We start from the raw sequence: 23111 nt of genomic DNA, 5'->3' as shown, positions 1-23111 counted from the left end.
TTTCTTATATTTTATGTGATAGTTGCATTAAACAGTTAATTCTGTATCTGAAATACCTGACTGTTACGAGAAACAGAATAAGCAACTAAAATGCTACAGGAATATGCTTTTCTGTAGGCAAAACAGTTATGTTCAGTCCTTTGTACTGGCCATGGGTATGTGTTGGCCTGTACAGTCTGATGTCCGTACCAAACATGTCCCACTTTGGCCATTTGTAAGGGTGGCAATCCTACTGTGACAGTTGCGGTGAACATGGCATATTTTACAGGCCGACACATACCCAAGGTCAGTTCGGCAGATAGAACTTACATTTCTTGCCTATATCTAAGCTTATTCTTGTAGCATTTCAGTATCTTATTGTATTATACGTCCAGTGAAATATGTTTACTGCAACTATTGCATGACGTCTACGGAGGAATTATGTCCTATATTCTCTGGGCATTTGCCAGTTTTACATGTTTGTGTCAGGACACATCTGCCCACAGAGGGACTGTCACTTGCAAAGTGGGCAGGTGGTAATCTTGGTCGACGGTACGGATCATACTGTTCCTTTCAGCCTACATGTGTCGGTGTTGTTATGGCTCGTTTATATGCTCCTTCTGTTTCGTTTACATGTGTATGCTATTTCCTATCATTTTTGGTATGTGAAATACGGGCATACCTTTTGTATGTGACTATTACATGGCTTGTGGGATATGATTCAGACATACAGTCACTACCTATATCTACATTTCTCCTTGTGTATTTTGTTATGGACACATCTGCACAGCTATGTTCCCTCCCTCATATTATGGGTCGGATGGTGACCCTCTCCAATGGACTGGACGTACCTACTGGCGGCATGCTAACATCTGATATGTTTCACTTCCACATGGTACAGCTATCACCACTATGTTGGACTACAGGCACATGGTTTCCTGTCATTTGTTCATGGGTAGGGACCTGTTATTCCCTACCATGCATTTGTGTTTGACTCTTCATTTTCTGTTCGCAGGGACTCTGCTTTGCATATGTTTCAGTCTCCACGGATACTGATAGGTATGATTACTATTGCTGGCGGAATATAATATTCAGCAGTTTAGGTTGCTCCTCGGAAGCCGACATTGACACGCCTCCCTGCGCAACTTCGATACGCCCCTTGCACTCACGCACGTTTCCTATGCACGTGGCTATGGCAGCTGTGCGCCTTTATTAATATGCATATGGCGCATCTACTCCACATCTATGCTGCACGGCCAGCGCATGACTTACGCCGGACTTGCGCCGAGCTTCATGAATCCGGGGGAATGTCTTTTTTTTTTTTTTTTTTTGCATTGTCTTGTTTTTTATTCACTCTCAGTTTATATCAAAGTGCTAGACTAATATCTTTGAAGGAAAAAATGTTGATTAATATGCAGTTAATTTTAATTAAAACTTTTCATCAATTAATTAATTAGAATTCATTGTTTTAATTAAACAGGCAGCCCTAGTAAATATAGATTTGGCTGCAGGATCTGATGGGGCAGGGTAGGAAATATATAAAAATTTAAGGAATTTGAAAAAAAAAAGAATATTTTGAATGAATGGTTAAATGAAGGTTTTATGTATAAATAATTATGTAGCAGAATACTTAAATTCATATGGAAGAAGGAAGATAGAAAGCAATTAAAAATGGAGACCAATAGTATTGAATAATACTGATTATAAGGTCATTATGAAAATATTAAAAAAGAGATTTGAAACAAAAAATATTATGGATGATAGTATAAAGGGAAATGGTTGTCACGAATTATTAATGATAGGTAGATAAACTGTGGATGATATTATGAACAGAAAAGAAGAAGGGGACATCATGATAGAAGACCTTAATCAGGCATTTCATACAATTGGACATGAAATCTAATGGGTAATAATGAAAGAATATAATATAAGTGAGAAAGTTAGGAAATTATGTATGTCAGTGTATTGTAATAATAAAATAAAAATGCCTGTAAATGCTGGTTAAACCAAGAGGTACATATGAAGAGTGGTGTAAGACAGGGATGTACAATATGTGGTATACTCTTTGCATTAGTTATGAATGTGATAGTTTGTAAAATAAATCACAAATGAAGGAGGTGGGGGTATATAATACCTGAAGGGTTAAGAATTCCAGTTCTGTTAACATATGCAGATGACAATATAATAATTGCAAAAAATATAATTTAGATAAAAGAAGTAATAATGTGCACAAATTAGTGTCTAGAGGTGATAGGGATGGCTTTAAATAAAGATAAAAGTAACGATTTGGGTGATGTAAATGTTTTACAATGAAAGAAATTTCTGTGTTTGACATAAAATTTAGGACTACAGATGTAAGTAGATGTCAATGGGAAAAACAAAAGAAGAAATAAAATATTTTCTAATGAATTACCATTCAGAGAAAAATGCTTATTTGATAAATTCAGAACTGATGGAAAACAGCATACTTAGCAAGGGTATCTATGTTGCTAACAGTATTTGAAAAGGAAGTATTGCAGATATTTTTTCATTTATATAGGGTTCTAGATTAAACCCAATAAAAAGAAGGGTTTCATATATAAATAAAGAGGAAGGTGGTTTGGGGTTAATTAACCCAGTGGGATATGCTGCATTGTTGAATTTGTACAAAATGTTAAAGTGAATAAATGAAAAAGATGAGAGATTAGTAGCAAAAATTCTACAAGTATGATACATTTTTGGGGAATGGTAAAAAAAGTAAAAAAGAAAAAGAGTTTAAATGAAACGTTACCAAGAAAAAATATTTTTGTGGAAAATAAAATGTGATGATATTGAAAAAGAAAAGTATGATATAAGAAATTAATGATAAAACATTACTATGTAAAACCATGGGAAAATCTAACACATCAGAAATGAAAACTATAAAAATAAGAAGCAAATGGTGTGATAAGAAAGAAGATTGTCAAGATTTTTCTGTGGAGACCAGTAATAGCTGCATTTTAAGTAAAAGGAAATATGTCAGATAAAATCTAAAGTGATAGAATGTGTTTATATTGTTAAGAAGAAGCTACAGGACATATATTTTTGAAATATAAAAGAGTAAATAAGTTATGGGGAAAACTATGTAAAGAAGATTTTTGAAGCTATAAAAAAGTGGATAAAATAAACATGGATATGAATAAATATGGATATTATAAGAACAGAAGTAAAGAATATGTTAAAATAATAGATAAAAAGTGATTTTATGTTACATGGATGATATGGAATGAAAGAATAAATTAAATTACATGTAATGGTAAATGGATTTTAGCAACTAAATTAAGTAAAATCAGATGGTGGTTATGGAAAAAGGAGTGAGAGTCTAAAAGGGGAGAAAATATAGTATGATTGCAAAGGAAATTATGAATATGTATAAATAGATTTGTATATCAATATATTTGTATATTTGTAAATATTTGTAAATACATAAATTTGTTGTAAATAAGAGTTATTTTTGTATATAAATAAAGGACCCCAACTCTTTTTGATAAGTTCCTTGGGTTCTTTTACATCAGTCTGAGGTACCACCAACTCAAGCAAATGGGGCCTCAGTTTAACATCTCAACTGAAGGACGTACATATTGCATGACATAAAGTTAGAAAATATCCAGACAGATAAGCAAAAATTATCCCTAAGATTCAATTAGTTTGGTGTAGGCTTTGCACGTAGCCTACATGGAACCTACGTGTTTGCACTGTCAGCAGCAATGCTAATTGCATATTCATGCTGCACACCATGTTTAAAAGTAAACAACAGTGGTTTCATGGCTGGCAACAGTGTTGGCAGCCAGAAAAACATGTAAAGCATCATGAATAGCAGCAGACATATAAACCTGCTTACCTATGGGCAAATTAGGTATGCAGGATTGTGTGGAATGCCACAATGATTACCATGGTTCATAATATAGCAATGTATGTAGTCCAAACACAGTACATGACAGTGTATACAGTGCAGAGTATTGTGGAATACCCTGTTAGGCATTCTGTATTAATGTTGTGTAAATGATCTGTAATGGTACATGGACTGCCATTTAAAATAAACAGTCAGGGGAAGTGTGTGTATTGAATAGGGACACACAGATGAACTGAAAGAATGAACACTTGGAAAGAGGACAGGCAAAGCATTTTGATGTACAACAGATTAAGGTATATAAATGGAAGACAGTTGTAGTAGGAACACTAATCACATATTGACATAGGATAGCATGGACTGCACAGTGAAAATGTATATTATGTGATTGCCAGACAATGTCAATGGAGATGTCGTTTGTGATATAAGCATCCTGACATGAACAGTCGAGAGGGCATCTATCAGGAATGTTATATGGAATCAAGGTTGGTTGCATATTGTGAAGCTGTGCAAACTGATTTGTCTGAATATGACTGTAATGTCAGCAGCAGTCTCCAACAAGTGGAGCATAGTTACAGGCTCATGAACAACAGTAAACAGAAGGATGCACATTTATGGACAATATCAGAAAAATACCAACAGTAATCCCATATCTCTGACATAACATATGTGATTCTGAGTGATCATAGATGGGTCTACATGAATACAGTAGTGCAACTATTATGACATGTCAGCAATCTATTATGGTAATCAAGCACTCCATCCTGACACTGTAACATCTGCTGGAGATGTTAGGAGTGGCACTGTTATACCTATATATGACATTTTAATAAGTCCAGGCTAACTGAGTGGTGTGCATGGCATATATACAGCACAATAAACACTGTCATGACTGTAACCCATGCCATCAGTGTTGTCCAACAGCTATATATGTACTGTGTACATCACTGGAACAGGTGTCACACATGCATCTGGTAGAACACCTTGATGCAGGTTCTGCTCCATCAGACAGCAATGTTTATGCAACAATAGGAATATCTAGGTATGGACAATAAGATGTGTGGCAGCTGACTGTGGCAAAGGTGGTACACTTCAGTTATACATCAGTTACACATCATTTGAAGATGTGTAGGGAAGTACATGAAGAAGGTTGCATTGTACACTATGGAGGTATAATTTCCTTTGATGTGGATGTCCTGCACATAATCAGTAGTTGTATTATATACAAAGGAATAGTCACTAGTGTGGCCACATGCTAGTGGACATTTCACATACCATCTACCCCAGTACACAGGTCACATACCACGTGGTCTATTTATAGGGGTATGATGTCTACATTATCATTGATCTGTGTGTTTGTTTTCATAATGTAACAAATCCCCCCATGTTTTTTCATCTCATGTGTTGTCATGGCTGCAGCAGCAATCTTTGATGTGTGTTGATACTATCTGTATTATACTAATATAACAGATGAAGTCAATGACTGCCCGCAGTCTGTTGTCCACCAGATAGATGTTTGGACACAGGATGTGTATGTCATTCTTCACATCTCTGACTTAAATAATGGACAAGAAAGGGCCTAGCAGACAGCCCTGTTATACAGACCTGATATAGGTCAATTCACACATTTGAACATATTTAGATGCCAGCTATGTGATCCGGTGATCTACCTACTTGATGATATAGGTGTTTATGGCCACTTGTGACAGTGCTGAATGAATACCTCAATGGGATTTGTGTCAAATGCCTTGGCAGGATGACAGTGTTGTCAGTATACATGCATCCAATTCCCTCTTTTAAGACATCTAACAGATGTGACAGACATGGATGTAGCATTAACAACTCACACACGTCTTTTACAAATAGCCAGGATATTACCAGTGTCCATTTTGGAAAGATCTGTGATTACATGTTGGTCTACCTCACAGATGAGGAGAGTCAGGATGCATCTATACATCCATCCATCATGTGCTGTCCCCCTCCATTCAGATAGATTCATGCTGATGTACACCCTTCTACGTGTACATATTCCATATGGAAGGTGTGTTGAAGTGTGCATCCAATGGTGTCAGGTGGGTGTATGTTCTAAGTCACACTATAATCACTCTGCGATATTGTCACAGTCCATTGATTTTGTGTGCTAGGCCTGAATAAAGGGAGGAGAGTACATATACATGCCACCTACCTTGATCTGGCCTCGTCTTTGGACACAATCCCCCACTTAGGTATCATTGAGAAACTCTCCCAGCTGGGGATTAACCCTTACGTCAGTAGATGGTTAACAAATTGGCTCACTGACAGAACACATATTGTGAAAGTGGGTGACTCAACCTCTACCAGTAGAGCTGTCACCATTTGTATACCCCAAGGATTTGTGCTGGGCCCTTTACTGTTTAGAATCTATTTCTTGACAGTCCAGGCTAAACTATACTCCTTAGGCTTATCAAGTTTGTTGATTATTGAATATTAGGTGCAATTATTAATTCCATCAATGATGTTAACATATTACAGGAGAGGCTAACATGGGCAAAATATGACTGGTGCCAAAGCCACATGGTCTACAAATAAACACAAAAATGTGTCATTATGTTTGCCTTCTGAAAAGTGGAATTCCCTGCTAATTACAACATTGACCACACCACCCAATGCTCAAACCCAGTGGTACAAGGCCTGGGAGCACTCATAGATAGCAATTTGAAATTCGAGCACCAAGTATCCACAGTGGTATGGAAAGGCTACATCATGCACCTCATAAGTCAAGTCATTGTATCCAGATCTGAGGATGTTATAACAGCACTGTGCTCGACCCTTGTCAGAACACTAATAGTGTACAATGCTCCTTTTTACACGTACCTCACAAGGTACCTGCAGCAGCTGGATAGACCACAGGAGTTTCTCACCAAGAAAATACAGGGTATACAAACCATGCCATGACGTATATGGATAGAGTGAAAGCCCAGTCACTGTAATCTGTATCGTATAGGATGATGTGATTTATGCCTGACATACAGGCCAGTCTCTGACCCTGACCTAATGGAAATACCACTTCTGAAAATCAGCTATAGCTGATGACATCAGCAGAATCTGGTGAGAGGAAGATGGTAATAGCAGTGCCCCACATGCTGATGTAAAATGCTCTCTGTAATGTCAAGCAAGTTCACACACTCACTCACACACACACACACACACACACACACACACACACACACACACACACACACACACACACACACACACACACACACACACACACACATACACACACACCTGTTGACTACAGTGAGAACAGACCTCCTACCAAACTACACCAACAGGAGGACCCTGTATTTAAGGCAAGCACCATAGCACCAGTCTGACTTGGAGAGTGTCAGACAACGGTTAAGAGGTGATGACATCAGCAGTGTCTGGTGAAGAGAAGATGGCAACAGCAGTGTCCCACATGCTGTTGTAAACTGCTCTTTGTAATGTCAATTAACTGCACAAACAGACACACACACACACACACACACACACACACACACACACACACACACACACACACACACACACATCAGTTGACTGGAGTGAGAACAGAACCCCTACCTATCTAAATACACTGACTAGAGAATGCTGCATTTAAGGCAAGTTCTACAGCACAAGTCTGCCTTGGAGAGTGTCAGACAACAGTTTATAGGTGATGAATGACATCAGCAGTGTCTGTTGAGTAGAAGATGGCAATAACAGTGCCCCACATGCTGGTGTAAAATGCTCTCTCTAATGTCAAGCAAGTCCACAAACACACACACACACACACACACACACACACACACACACACACACACACACACACACACACACACACACACATCCCAGTTGACTGCAGTAAGAACAGAACCCCAGCCTAAGTACAATAACTAGAGAAGTCAGTATTTTATGCACGTGCCTTGGCACAATTCTTACTTTTACAAGGCTGCAGGAGAACTTAAAGTGGATGGCATGAGCAATGGATGTTGGAGAGAAGATGTTTGGAGACCTGCATGAAATGGATGTGTAGGTTTGTGCAAGTGTCAAAATATTGGCAATCCATGGGATGGAGTGCTAACTGTAGGATACACATGTATACTTTTCTGACTAGATAGGAACACACACACACACACACACACACACACACACACACACACACACACACACACACACACACACACACACACCTGTTGACTGCAGTGAGAACAGAACCCCTATTGAACTACACCAACAGGAGGACTCTGTATTTAAGGCAAGTAACATAGCACAAGTCTGACTTGGAGAGTGTCAGACAACAGTTAAGAGGTGATGACATCAGCAGTGTCTGGTGAGGAGAAGATGGCAATAGCAGTGTCCCACATGCTGTTGTAAAATGCTCTTTCTAATGTCAATTAACTGCACAGACACGCATCAGTTGACTGCAGTAAGAACATAACCCCTACCTATCTAAATACAATGACTAGAGAATGTTGTATTTAAGGCAAGTTCCAAAGCACAAGTCTGACTTGGACAGTGTCAAACAACAGTTTATAGGTGATGAATGACATTAGCAATGTCTGGTGAGGAGAAGATGGTAGTAGCAGTGTCCCACATACTGCTGTAAAATGCTCTCTCTAATGTCAAGCAAGTCCACGAACACACACACACATCCCAGTTGACTACAGTAAGAACAGAACCCCAGCCTAAGTACAGTAACTGGAGAATTCAGTATTTTATGCAAGTGCCATAGCACAATTCTTACTTTTACAAGGCTGCAGGAGAACTTATAGTGGATGGCATGAGCAGTGGATGTTGAAGAGATGTTTGGAGGCCTGCATGAAATGGATGTGTAGGTTTGTGCAAGTGTCAAAATATTGGCAATCCATGAGATGGAGTGTTAACTGCAGGCTACACATGTATACTTTTCTGACTAGAAAGGCACACACACACACACACACACACACACACACACACACACACACACACACACACACACACACACACACACACACACACACACCTCCCAGGTGAGTGCAGTGAGACTAGGACCCCTACCTAGCTAAGTACACAGACTAGAAAACTCAGTATTTTACACAAGTGCCATGCACAAGTCTCATTTTAACATGGCTGAAGGACAACTTATAGTGGATGACATAAGAACACAGCATCCATGGGACCTGACAACATCCCAGACTGCTTTCTACACAAACTACAAAATGAACTGGCACCCCACCTAAGAACCATGTTCAATCATAGCCTTACCTCAGGCTTTGTGCCCACTGAATGATGTACAGTGACAGTTATCCCACTCCACAAAGGAGGAGCCACCACGAACCCCATGAACTACCACCACATTAGCCTGATGAGCATGGTCTGCAAGGCCATGGAACATATCATCATCATGGAACTTATAAACAAAGACCTTGGTACTCTCCAAACTCTGGACTCCACCCAGTTCAGGTTTGTAAAAGGCAGGTCATGTCTCCTAAACCTGATAGACTTCTTTGAAGCAGTCACCAAAGCCGTAGATGAGGATAAGGTGGTTCACACAGCCTATCTAGATCTTGCCAAGGCTTTTGACAACATCCCCCACTCTGGAATTATAGATAAACTCACTAAACTAGGTATAAATCCTTATGTCACAAGCTAGGTTGCAAACTGGCTCACTCACAGAATCCACACTGTGAAAGTAGCAGACTCCAAATACGTCTTCAGACCAGTGACAAGTAGAGTACCACAGGGTTCAGTCCTGGGTCCTCTCCTGTTTGGTATCTACTTCTCTGAAGTACAGGCTAACACAGAAGGTCTTTGACTAACAAAGTTCACAGATGACTGCAAACTAGGAGCCATAATCTAAACTCCTAATGATGTGGACATCCTACAAAAGGACTTCATTGAGACAGATGCCTGGTGTCAAAGCCATGACCTCAAGCTCAATGCCAAAAGTGCATTGCCATCCCCTTTGGTAAAAATTCTGTACCCATGAACTACCACATAGGCGGTAGTCCACTTAACACCAAAACTGTGATAAGAGACCTTGGGACACAGGTGGATAGTAGTCTCTCCTTTGATAATCACATCGCCACAGTAGTTAGGAAATCCTTCTATGTGGCACACCTCATCACAAAATGTTTCTCATCCAGGAAAAAAGAGGTCATTGTTCCCCTTGACTCTTCATTCATTAGACCCATTATAGAGTACAATGCCCCTTGGTATGTACCTCACAAGACATCTACAACAACTGGAAAGGACACAGAAATACCTTGCAAAGAGGATTATCAGCCTAAAACAGATGCCTGATGCAGACTGTCTCAAAAAACTCCAGCTTTACTCCATTGCATATCACCTACTCGGAGGTGATCTCTGCCTAACATACAAAGCTATGTCAAGCCCAGAGTTGTTGGACATGCTCTCCTTAAAAAAATTCCAATCCCTCTAGGCTACACAATCTAGGGACCTAAACCTTGTCACCACAATAAACAGAACATGCTGGAGGGATAGATTCCTGTCCCAGAGACTTCCCATACTCTGTAAAAAACTACCTGTCTATACCAAACAAAGCTCCTCATTAGCACTCTTCAAGAAAAATCTTGATGACTGGATGGGAAATAGGAAATTCACCCCGGGGATCACTTCTGTGGCTCTGCTTGACAGGGGCACAGGAAAATAATTTTCTTGGGTGGCAAAAGCCAGGGTACCTTTTTGGCTAGGCTTATATAGGCCCTAGGGCCAATAGCCTAGTACCTATATATGAACCTATGAAATGTTGGGAAGCCTGCATGAAATGGATGTGTAGGAATGTGCAATTGTCAAAATATTGACAATCCATGGAAATGGAGTGGTAAGCAAAACAAGACAAAACACAGGGACTGTGAGGGACACAAGAGGTTGGGAACACCATTACTGGGGTGAGGGAGGGGACAATGCAAGCCCATGCCCATCAAACATGGGGAGAGTGAGAATCTCATCTTCACCTGCAGGACTGTCATCACCATCCCCTTACTCCACTCCTTGCTGGAGTGCTTGATGTCTTCTCCTCCTACAGACCATGCCTCTCTATCTGGTGTAGGTGTACATAAATGGTGCTGTGCATGACCCTACGCACTAACACTGGCATCTTCTGGAGGATGGTGAACTCCCCACCTCCACCAGTACTCCTGGAGGGACCACAGCACCAGCTACTGGGGTAGTGCTAACTGAGAGCACATGTAGTGCAGAGGTAGCACAGGCAGTACAGTCAAACTAGGTTCCATATGTCCTGTGCATTGGTGCCAGAGTCAGCGGAATGGGGCAGGATGAGCCACTGGGGCTGGGCTACCTCCCTGTGCTGTGAAGCATTTAGTGATTTGATACTGATGGATGACATGAAGACATTTTGATGACATATAATAGAAAATAAAAAATATATATATATATATATATATATATATATATATATATATATATATATATATATATAAGATTGGTGGTGAGAAAGAAAAGAGAAACATTAGTATCATCAATGTGGCATACAATGCATTATCACAATAACACAACTATTGTATCTGAAATTTTACATTTAAGTATACTTCCTAACAATTACAAATTATAATTACAGACTGTTCAAAGTCATCCTTGCAATGTGCTCATATTGCACAAATGCTTGGTCCAATTATACAGATTAAAGTTAACAGCAGGGCATTTTTGCTATTTGTGTAGAATTTAATTTATGTAATATTATTAAAGAATTGCAGTATTTTATGCTTGTTACTTGTGGTATTTGCCCCACAACCTCTGACTACAGCCTTACACTTGACTCCTAAAGTTGGTTTGTGTTACCAACTGGTGCATGCTTACTTGTTTTTATAGTTAGGATATGTATGCTTATTTTGCTACTACTGTATAGAAAAGAAAACATTTTCTTTACATTTTAAAGCTACAATAATACTTCTGTTGTTCTGCATACATACTATTTTCTTCCTTCAGCCCCTCTAGATGATCAGAATGGGCCTATCTATTCACAGCTATTTCAGAATTAGCTGTGAAAAGAAATGAAAAGAAAAGCATTATATGTACTAGTCTTGTCTATAGTTAGTCTTGTATGTAATATAAATGCTCTTTATTACCATACTAACACAACTGTGGGATCCTGCTAGTTCAAAACTCATCCAACCACTGGTTAAGTCTATCTCTCTTGTACCTGTTTAGGTTATTAAAGCAGTGCCTACAAAGTTCTCCAGTGCATGGGATGCCATTTGCACTGGATATAGTTTTGGTCAGACAATACCAAGCCTCAGACATGTACTGGAAACCGGTATAGTCCTCCTGCAAAATCCTTTGACTGTGGCACTTTACAAGGAGTCCAGTAAAGATTCTGGACTCCTGAACACCCCACCTCTGTACCCTAAGTTGGGCACATTCCCCTCTAACACCAGACATGTCTAATCCCAAAGCATGATTTCCAGCCAATTCCTGTTATTGCATTTACTGGTACTGGACAAACTAAAGCAATAATGCCAACTGCATTTGCATGATGTTAAGTGGGGAGCAACAGTGACAAACAGAGAGGAAAGCAGTTTTGGAAACTGGAAGGTTAATTTGATACTTGGCATTAGTTTGAGGGGGGTTGTGCTGCTGTAACTGTTAGGGCATACATTTTATGACCTGACAGATGTTTGCTTTGGCTTTATAGACTGATACAATTGATTTTTACAGTGTGAGATTCAAATCTATATATAAGGGACAAAACATTTTGCTTCACAGCAGTTATTTTCGATCCTTGCCATAGAAGTGCTTCTCAGACATAGTCATGAATTATTTATAAATACAGATAACAGATTGAGGTGTTAACTATGTATGTGTGTGCCCTGACACGGTCCTTGTATAAACATTTATTTGTGTATGTGTCTTATTTAAGAGTGAATGTCATATAAGTCCAGATAGCAGAATTATATTTACTGAAACATAGTAGATATTATACCCTCAGTCATACATCTGAACCTTCAAATCCCAGTAAAGGTGTCTTATCCGTCATACCTATAATTCATATAATCTTCACTATTCATAATTATGTATACATTGTTATAAGTGATATCTAATATAATGTGAAATGGAACAACAGTAAACATATGTAAACTTTCTTGTATTAGAACTCAAAATCATGTGTATGGCAGCCCTACACTTACACCAGTTGCCACAGGAATATTGAAATAACACTTGGATATTTTCCTGTTCATTACTATAAAATGAATTGTTACAACAGTAAATACATGTTGAACTTCCTGTATTAGAACCCAGGACCATTTGCATTACAGCCCTACACTTGCACCTGCTGCCATAGGAATAGTTAAATAACAGTTGGTTATTTCCATGTTCATTATTAACTTCTGTGTGTTAACCACCACACAGTTCCACTTATCGTGTTTGATCAGTACCCAACACACAGTTGATACAATGTATCCAGTTTGCAACTTCTACTTTCTGCATCCTCCCTGTAAATGTTCAATGGCTGCAGGTGTTGTGCAAGCTTGCTAACCAGTGCACCACATCGCTTAATGGTGTTGTGCGATGGAAATCAAAAAATCCACAATGTATCTTTTGTGACATTTAGAATGTCTGCACCCTGTATGCAGGTGCTCTGTTTGCTTCCTGTGTGGCCATTAGCCCAGGTTCGTGCAAATAGGATAAGCAAAGCTAAACATGACATTTATTGTGTTTGTCTGTTTCCCTTGTTTGAGCTAACCCATGCACCGTGCAAATACTGGCCATTAAAAAAAAGAAAGATAAAGAAAATTAGGAGAAAGGAAGAAAATAAATCTATTAAATAGTACTACAAAATTTATGTTGGTATACATGAAATATTTTTACACAAGTCTGGATTTGAACTCTCACTCCAGTGACCTTCAAAGCACAATACAGGTGTTATAGCCCTCTTTTCCACAGAAACAGCTTTGCAACAGAAAAGGAAAATCATTGTGCATATGAGCAACTGCAACATCATCCACAGTATTAACAAAACATATGACAGTTGTACACTTATGCATTTTTTGTACATAAATTAATTTCAGATGTAGTTCACTGAGTGATCACACAACCATTTATGACTATTGCTTGTAGAAATGCAGCTCTGTCTTATTTCTCTGTGTTTGTTGCTGATTCTTCTCTTTTCTGAGCAGTACTCTGAGACACACTGTCTCTAAGGCATTCTGTTTCACTGTCCTTAAAATGTGTGAGGATATTAAATGACAATAATATACAGTTGTCAATAAATTAAAGGGAAGCTGGATGTTACTGAACAGAAACTGTGAAATGTGTGCTGCTTACTTACATTTAAAACTTTGATACAATTACTTCTACATTTTGTAAATCTAAACTGGTTGACACACCCACTGGAGGTAAGGGATTCTGAATTGCTGTTGTGTTTTCTTTCTCCCTACCAGTACTCATTCACAGTTGTAATCCATTAGCAACAAACACTGAGGGAGTGCCTGCACTCAATGTTTACATCTGCAACACTGAGCCAAGTTTTTGTGAGTCAGCAATTTGAATGTGTTCACACCTCATTTGCTTCTTCACCATGCTCACAGCTGTGAATCTATACTATAAAAAGGGAACCATGTAGCTAGGGAACCTGAAGGTGAGAAGACTTGTTTATGTGGATAACACAGAAGAAGATATTATTTTGGGATTTATCTGCACAGAAGACTACTGATCTTGATAAGGTATGGTTACATTTTTCAGTTACATACTGGATATGCTCACATGTCACTGAGAAATATATATATATATATATATATATATATATATGCATTAGCAAATGCTACTTTTATCTGTATGCACGTCTTAGAAGTTTACTGATGGCATTTGTGTCAGGGAATTTTACTTTCTCAGATACACAGCCTTATTAACTGTCATTACAGGTTGTAATGTTACAACTGTTTTTCTCTTTATACTCTTCTATTGTTATTTCAATGAAAAGTAAATGTCTATATTGTCAATGCCACAGGGGTGTTAGCCTTCTAGGATGGTCCATAGATACTTCTGTGACAGTGTTGACCACAGGTAGAGGTGACTGGCAATTGTATAAAACTGAATGTTCTGTGGTAAATTTGTACACAGGGTTTTGGAACAGTTTATTTGATAGCCCTTTTAGCAGTTTACTGATGGTTTGTTAGCAAAATGTGTCATCTGCCTGTTGTTTTGGGTGCAGGGGAGCCCATTTCCATTTCTGTGTTGGCACAAACAAAATTGTTTGCACAGAGGTTTGCTTTGCTATTGTTACTCTCCTTGTTTTGTATTCAACCTTGCTTTGTGTGTGACTGTATTAAGTTACAGCCACATAAATCCTTTTTTTTTGCTTTTGAATATCTTAACTGTTTTTTTGTTTCAACAGTTGTTAATATTGAAAACTACTTTTTATGTGTTATATCTAAGCAGGACTTTTATTTATGTGATACTTATGTGTAATATCCTTCTTTTGTGTTTTATGTCACATAGGACTATGGCACCCAAGCATCCCAATCCCCTCGAACTCCCCTTCAGTGACCCTAAGAATGACATGATTGTAGAAGAATTTAGGTGACATGGTGCTTTTTTGCTTGAGAGAGGATGTGGGGATATGTCTAACAGAATGCACATTTGGCAGCAGATAGTGACTGATATAAATGCAGTAGTTGGCCAGAGCAGGACATATGATCAAGTGTGTCATAGGGCCACTGACACAAGTCCATCAGCATAGAGGACAGCAGCTGCAGTGTCCCATGAATGGATGGCTAAAGAAGGGTGGGCTACTACAGAGCCACTACTGACACCAAATGTTCCTGTTCACTGTCAGCGCTCCAGAGAGCTCAGTGAAAAGTGCACAACAGCATGTAATTGATGTTGGTGTGGCTGTTTCAGGGAGGACAAGTATGTCCCAGAAGGAGCTTCCAGGTAGGCTTACCAATCTCAGTTGTTAAATACTTCTTGTATAGTAAAATGTTGACAGTAATATTTATGTTCTATTTAACATAAATTATTTTTGTGGGGGAATAGTTGTAGAATGATACAGATAACAAAACATTCTGGTTGATTACACATGGGCTTGGAGTGAATGTATCATCCAAGTTTATGTTAGAAGTATCATTGATAGACATATAAAGGGCAAAAAGTTTTAAACCCCCTGTGTTAATTGTGATGATGGTGTCCTTACCTTTTGCTGAACTTCTTCCAGAACCGTCCTTCATAGGAACCATAGAGTTATCTGCACATGGTAAGCCAAGCATTTTTATGTCAGTACTGATAAACAGTTCAAAGAAATATTTATATTATCCATATGTGTGATGTGGGTGTCAGGACTGTTGTGTGTATTGCTGTACTGTCTGTAATAGTGGCACCACTGTTAAGTTGTTAGCATATATTGGACTATAATAGTGTAGGCATTCATTTATTTCCTGTGTTTGTTGCTTATTATCACAGGTGATCCTGACAGTGGAAGTGCAGGACTCTTACCACCTGATGTCAAGAGTATCAACAGACTCTGATGATGATGGTAGCCAAATGCAGGCACATCAGGGGGCAGAGGTTGAATCTGACACTGAGTTTGACATTCAGCCACCCCCTAGTAACTCCATCAGACACAGTCAGTAGGCCTATGCCAACTCATTCCAGTGAGCCCTCAGATATTGGACAGTTGGAGGGTGAGACAATTGATCAGGGTAGTGTGGTTACTGTGGCTTCAGTGCCTGTTTACTCTGGCCGTAGCCAAACTCTGGGTGAGGTGTCATTCAGGAAGATTGTTAAGGGTGCTCGGAGGAGGCAATCCTTCACCTGCTTCAGGTGTTTCTTCCCATACCACTCAGTGTATGTTTAGAGCTATCATGGAGGTACAAGCACATTCCAATAAGTCCTCCAGACAAATTCTTAGGGTTGTAGATGTGTCACAGGAATGACTGCCTCCACTGTGTTGCCAATTGAATGGATCAGATGAATGACACATTGGAACAGGTGGTGTCTGTGATTGAACATCTGCTGGGAGGGGGACTGCATCCATGTGGGCACAGGATAGCCACATCATCTAATGCTAGACCGCATGGCCATGGCCAGTCATACTCCCATAGTGGCAATACTACCACTGCTCTGTCATTGGTTGAGGCGTCCATACCCAGACATGACAGGCCATAGGGATATGGCCTTGGAGTGCTTGTAAGGAGAGCTCCTCCAGGAGACATCAGTCACATTCATGTAGCAGCAGTGCATCTGAATGTGGGAGTGAACATGCTAGTGCAACTCCTGGCAGAGCCAGTGTTCATGCTTGGGTACAGCAACAATGAACTGCCACCTCTACTATGCACGGCTCACACCTGTCCAACATATCAAGATGTAGAGCTAGCACAGAGCTTGGCTGTGTTCTTGCAGAGACACATACACACACACACACACAGACACACACACACACACACACACACACACACACACACACACACACACACACACACACACACACACCAGTTTCACACAGTTACATGGTTCAGCTGTGAGGCTTAAAGCTCATTTTGTCTCAGTGGTCATTTTTTACTTCATCCAAATATCTGCCTCTTTCTCTTTCTTATTCACATGCATTCACTTACCTTTTGTGTCAGCCTATGCTTCCTGCCCCCCCTCCCCGACACACACAACATCCTGTGCAAGTGATGATAACTGTGCCATATCCCTGTTTCTATCTTTTGGATTCAGTGATACATAAGCTTTGTGTCTGATGCTCATAATGCATAGCTGACTTAATGCTCAGTATATCTGTGTTTGTGATGTTATTTTGCTAATTGTACTTTTTACATATTTTGCTCTTACAGCACCAGAAACAAGAAGGAGAGACTTTTTACTGGTCTAAGTAGCTTTTTGGCCGTCTCTTAACTGTTTTTGCTTATTACACTTTAAAAAGCCATTTTTACTGTGATTCTGTTGTATTTGTGCTGCATTTTACTGTTAAATCATTTTACAGTGTTTGCACCTTATCTTCTTAAAATTTAAAATGTAAACTCAATTTAATAGTGTAGGCATCATACTCAAGTGTGACAGCCTTTTCTGTGCATTTATACTATTTAAATTGCTTTTTGCTACTTAATTTCTTAAAAAAAAATACTATCTGTACTGCTTGTTTTCCATCCTTTCCTATAATAGAATAGTCTGGATCCCAGATCTGCTAGTTTCAGGTCTTTAGTCTGTGTTTCTGAGTGGTCCAGAGCTTATTGTGGTAGTGGGAGGTCTTTCTGCTTATCAGTGAGAGTAGTAAGCATTAAAGAAGCCTATCTGTTACAAGAGGAGTGGTTTCCAGCTCTGAAATTAACTTTATTGGCCGTTTTGGGCTGATTTCTATCCCTTTCAACTTTCTAAGTTTAAAACCCATGTTTGCATGGGTTTGTGCTTGTTTTAGCATGGCAGATCCTGTTTGGGCATCCTGCAGACTACTACATCACCAGAAATGATAAGGAGAGACTTTTTTGCTGATCTAAGTACCTCTTTCGGCTTTCTATTAACTGTTTTTGCTTATTGCACTTTAAAAAGCCATTTTTACTGTGGTTCTGTTGTATCTCTGCTGCATTTTACTGTTAAATCATTTTACTGTGTTTGCACTTGATTTACCTGCTTAAATTTTAAAATTTAAACTGCATTTAATACTGTAGGTGTCACACTCAAGTGTGGCAGCCTTTCCTGTGTATTTTTACTGTTTAAATTGCTTTTTGCTGCTTAATTTCTTAAAAAAAATACTATCTGTACTGCTCATTTCATGCATTTTCCTATGCTAGAATAGTCTGGATCCCATATCTGCTGGTTTCAGGAATTTAGTCTGTGTTTCTGAGTGGTCCAGACCTTCTTGTGGTAGTGGGAGGTATTTCTGCTTATCAGTGAGAGTGATAAGCATTAGATCCGCCTATCTGTTGCAAGAGGAGTGGTTTCCAGCTCTGAAATTAACCTTATTGGCCATTTTGGGCTGATTTCTATCCCTTTCAACTTTCTGAGTTAAAAACCTGTGTTTGTGTGGGTTTGTTTGTGGTTGTTTTAGCTCAGCGGATCCTGTTTGGGCATCCTGCAGACTACTCCAGTACCAGAAAAAAGAAGGAGAGACTTTTTGCTGATCTAAGTACCTTTTATGGCTTTCTCTTAATGTTTTTTGCTTATTGCACTTTAAAAAGCTGTTTTTACTATGGCTCTGTTGTATTTCTGCTGCATTTTACTGCTAAATTGTTTTACTGTGTTTGCACTTGATTTATCTGCTTAAAATTTAAAATTTAAACTGCATTTAATACTGTAGCCAGCCTTTTCTGTGCATTTTTACTGTTTAAATTGCTTTTTGCTGCTTAAAAAACAAACAGACAAAAAAATACCATCTGTACTGCTCATTTCCCACACTTTCCTATATGAGAATAGTTTGGATCCCAGAGCTGCTGGTTTCAAGACTTTAGTCTGTGTTTCTGAATGGTCCAGACCTTGTTGTGGTAGTGGGAGGTCTTTCTGCTTATCAGTGAGAGTGGTAAGCATTAGAGCAGCCTATCTGTTGCAAGAGGAGGGGTTTCCAGTTCTGAAATTAAAAAACACTAGTAAACAGAGTCAAATACGCTGTGCGTACAAATTCCTCAGAAGCTGCTTGTATAAAAATACATTTTATTCCAACTGAACATTAAAAACTGGTTAAGCGCTTTCATCTATAAATCAATGGACTTCATCAGAACATTAGCTTGATACATTTGAATCCTTAAATATGTACTTTTTGGCGCCAACAGTTACCATTTCATTTAAAGGTACACCTACTCAAAACATAAACATAGATAAATATTAATACTAAACTGTACGTAAACCAACTTCCCTCATTCATAAACACTATATATTATTACTAAATGTGGTGATGTTGCTTAAAAAACATAAAACAATATAAATTACAATAACTTCCATTTAAAATTAATACATAAAATACCTATAGCGTGACCCAATTGTATCATTAAATGCACTTGTCATAATCCCTCAAAAATCATTTTAAAAATCATTGACTATAAATATAATTATAAAAGCATTTTATAAAAAATTTGATTAAGTCTTCAATTGCAATATAGGCTTAATAGATATGTAATCCTTTAAGCCTGGCTCATTCGATGCATCAGTTAATAACTGCCATTTCATCTCTTTCTGCCCTAAAATTGCTTTGTAATCACTTCCACGTACTCCCATTGTAAGTTGTTCCACTATGGCAAATTTAAATGTGTGTAAATCTCCATACCTGTCTATATGCCTGTATAAGGTGTTACTTTTATCTTTCCACCTAATACAATAAATGTGATCATAGATTCTTTTTTTAAAACATCTCTCTGTTTTCCCTATGTAAAAGCTGGAAAATAACATGCACTTGGCCAAATATATAATATTCTTGGAGTTGCAGTTACCATGTTGAAAGGTAATTTTGGTTTTGGTGATGTTATCTAGTGTAACACCCTCAACCTCCCAAATTGACCCACACTGACTACAACTCCCACAACATCTTGTGCATTTGTTCTGCTTCGTCATGTTCCTACTAATACTACCTCTTTCCGACAGAGATTTCAAATTACTGCCCAACTTGTAAACAAATACCGGATGGTCACCAACTATATCACTAATTCCCTTATCAACCTTAAAGACATTCCACTTCTTACTAAGACTCTGTTTAATATCAAGGGCTTGAGAATTATATTGCAAGACACATGCCCTCTTGTATTGAACTTCATTATGATGAATCTCCCTATTGCTCTTAAATTCAGTCCCTAAAATGGGCGGATATTTTTTACCCCATTCACCTGTGACATAACTACTAACTTCCTTCAGCATATACACGGGATAACCCCTGGACCTAAATAGGGACGTAATAAAATATATCTCGTCTTTCATTTCACTATAACTGGATGTCATTCTTACCACCGTAATACACTGTCCTTTAAATACGTTTTATAAACACCTGAAGAAACTAAAGACACAAAATGTATAATGTCAAATAACATGGAACATCCCGCTACCATTGCACTCCTGAAAGTGACCTACTGTGTTATGGCAGTGCATACATACAGCCTTTGCAGGCAGAGTTACAGCTGGTGTATTCATTAAAAGAGTGGATACTCAGCCAAAGTGGTCTAAAGAAGTCTCAAAATAATCACTACTCTGTGATGACAACGTTCTCAAAGAATGACATACATGAGCAGAGTGAGAAAATGTGGGTGACCACAGGTCACAGATCACATTGGAGGAGCTTAAACCCTTCATGGAACAGAATGGCATAAAGTAATTTAATTTAGATGCCTGGTCTATCCTCAACCTCAGTGAGCTAACATTATTTTATCAATTCTTTTAAAAGTAGAGAATACCCTGGCACTTACACTCCTTCATTACTCCTATATACCTCAACAAAGCAAAGCAAAATCGCAATGTAAATTTCCTACTGTCTTCTAACTCTGCCCTTACTGACACTTCTACTGACTTTACTTCTCACCTGACAAGTTTTTCCCTCCAACTGACACGCATTACCTTCTACATCTACCTCAACGTCACAACTATCTTTTTCTCTATGTCACCTAATAAATATACACTCTACTCACTTTTCCTCACCTACTCTCTGCTTTCTACTCATTTTCCCATAACTTCTCTCACCTATTTCTCCTACCCACAAATGTAAAATTCTAATTTGACATTTTAAGCTTCTCTGTATATGCTAAATTGTCTTGTATTAATATGCACTTAGTCTATACTTTGTTGATTGCAGATTGTCTATAGTATAGCTGGCTTTCAGTTATTGTATGTCTGTACTGTAATATTAAGCTTTACATTTTTTTCTTTGTTTAGTCCTGCGTCCCCTCCTGTTTGGTATCTAATACTCTGAATTCCAGGCCAACACAAAGGGACTCTGGCTGACAAAGTTTACAGATGATTGCAAGTTGGGAGCTATAATTAACTCCCCAAGTAATGTTGATATCCTACAGAAAGGTGTCAGAACCATGGCCTTAAGCTCAATGCCAAAAAATGTCTTGTCATCCCCTTTGGAAAAAACCCAGTTCCCATGAATTACCACATCATTGGTAGTCCACTGAATACAGAAGGCGTTATAAGAGATCTGGGAACACAGGTTGACAGCAACCTCTCTTTTGACCACCACATTGCCACTGTAGTCAGAAAGTCCTTCCATGTGGCACATCTCATTACTAAGGGTTTTGCATCCAGGAAGAAAGATGTCATTGTCTCCCTCGACTCTTCCCTCATCAGGCCAATAATCGAGTACAATGCCCCATTTGGCATGTACCTCACTAGACACCTGCAACAATTGGAAAGGCTGCAGAAGTACCTCACAAAGAGGATCCTAGGCCTTAAGCACTTGTCCTACATGGACAGACTCAAAAAACTCCAACTATTCTCTGTCTTATATTACCTACTTAGAGGCGATCCCTGCTTGACTTACAAAGCCATGTCTGACCCAGCTCTGTTAGAAATGCCACATCTAAAGAAATCCCAATCCCTCCACACCACACGCTCCAGAGACCTCAACTTCATTATCACAATCAACAGAACATACTGGAGGGACAGGTTCATAACCCAGAGACTGCCCGTGCTATGGAATAGACTTCCCATACATGTCAAACAGAGAACCTCACTGGTCCTCATAAAGAGAAATCTTGATGAGTGGATGAGAAATAGAAAATTCACCCTAGGGATCACTCCAGTGGCTCTACTCGACAGAGGCATTGGGAACTAAGGTTGTATGGCATGATGCCAGGGTAATCCTATGGGCTATGCTTGTAAAGGCTCCAGGGCCATTAGCCTAGTACACACCTATGAACCTATGAACCTATGACATCATCAGCATGCACCTATGGCCCTAACCTTCACTAGAACCACAACTGCAAACAAGTGATATGCAATTGCAATGGAAATATGTGCTTGCATCATTTTTAATTTATTCAAAGGTGTTCTTGGAAAACTTTATGAATTTTGGTTCTGTGGAGCCGTGTTTGGAAGAGGGTTGTTCGTTTACACCTGTGAGGCCATGCATGGACAGTTAAAGGGTGAGTGCTTCCAAGCCTGAGAGGTATGTGCCTAAGCCACTCCAGTGGGTTTGGGATCTGTAAAAAGATTAATATAAATGGGAGAGAATGAAAATAATAAAGGAGAAAGGAATGCATAATTAAAATAATAAAAAGGAAAAAGGGGAGACAAAAGACACAATAACATAATAAATTCACCCATCATGTTACACAGCATTCAGTTTCTTACTTTAAAACAATTTTATTTTTATAAATCTTTATTGATATGAACA

The sequence above is a fragment of the Protopterus annectens genome, chromosome 2.part1 (genome assembly GCF_019279795.1).
Source record: "Protopterus annectens isolate FY-2018-M chromosome 2.part1, PAN1.0, whole genome shotgun sequence".
NCBI classification, from domain to species: Eukaryota; Metazoa; Chordata; order Ceratodontiformes; family Protopteridae; genus Protopterus; species Protopterus annectens.
This window is presented reverse-complemented; position numbering follows the sequence as displayed.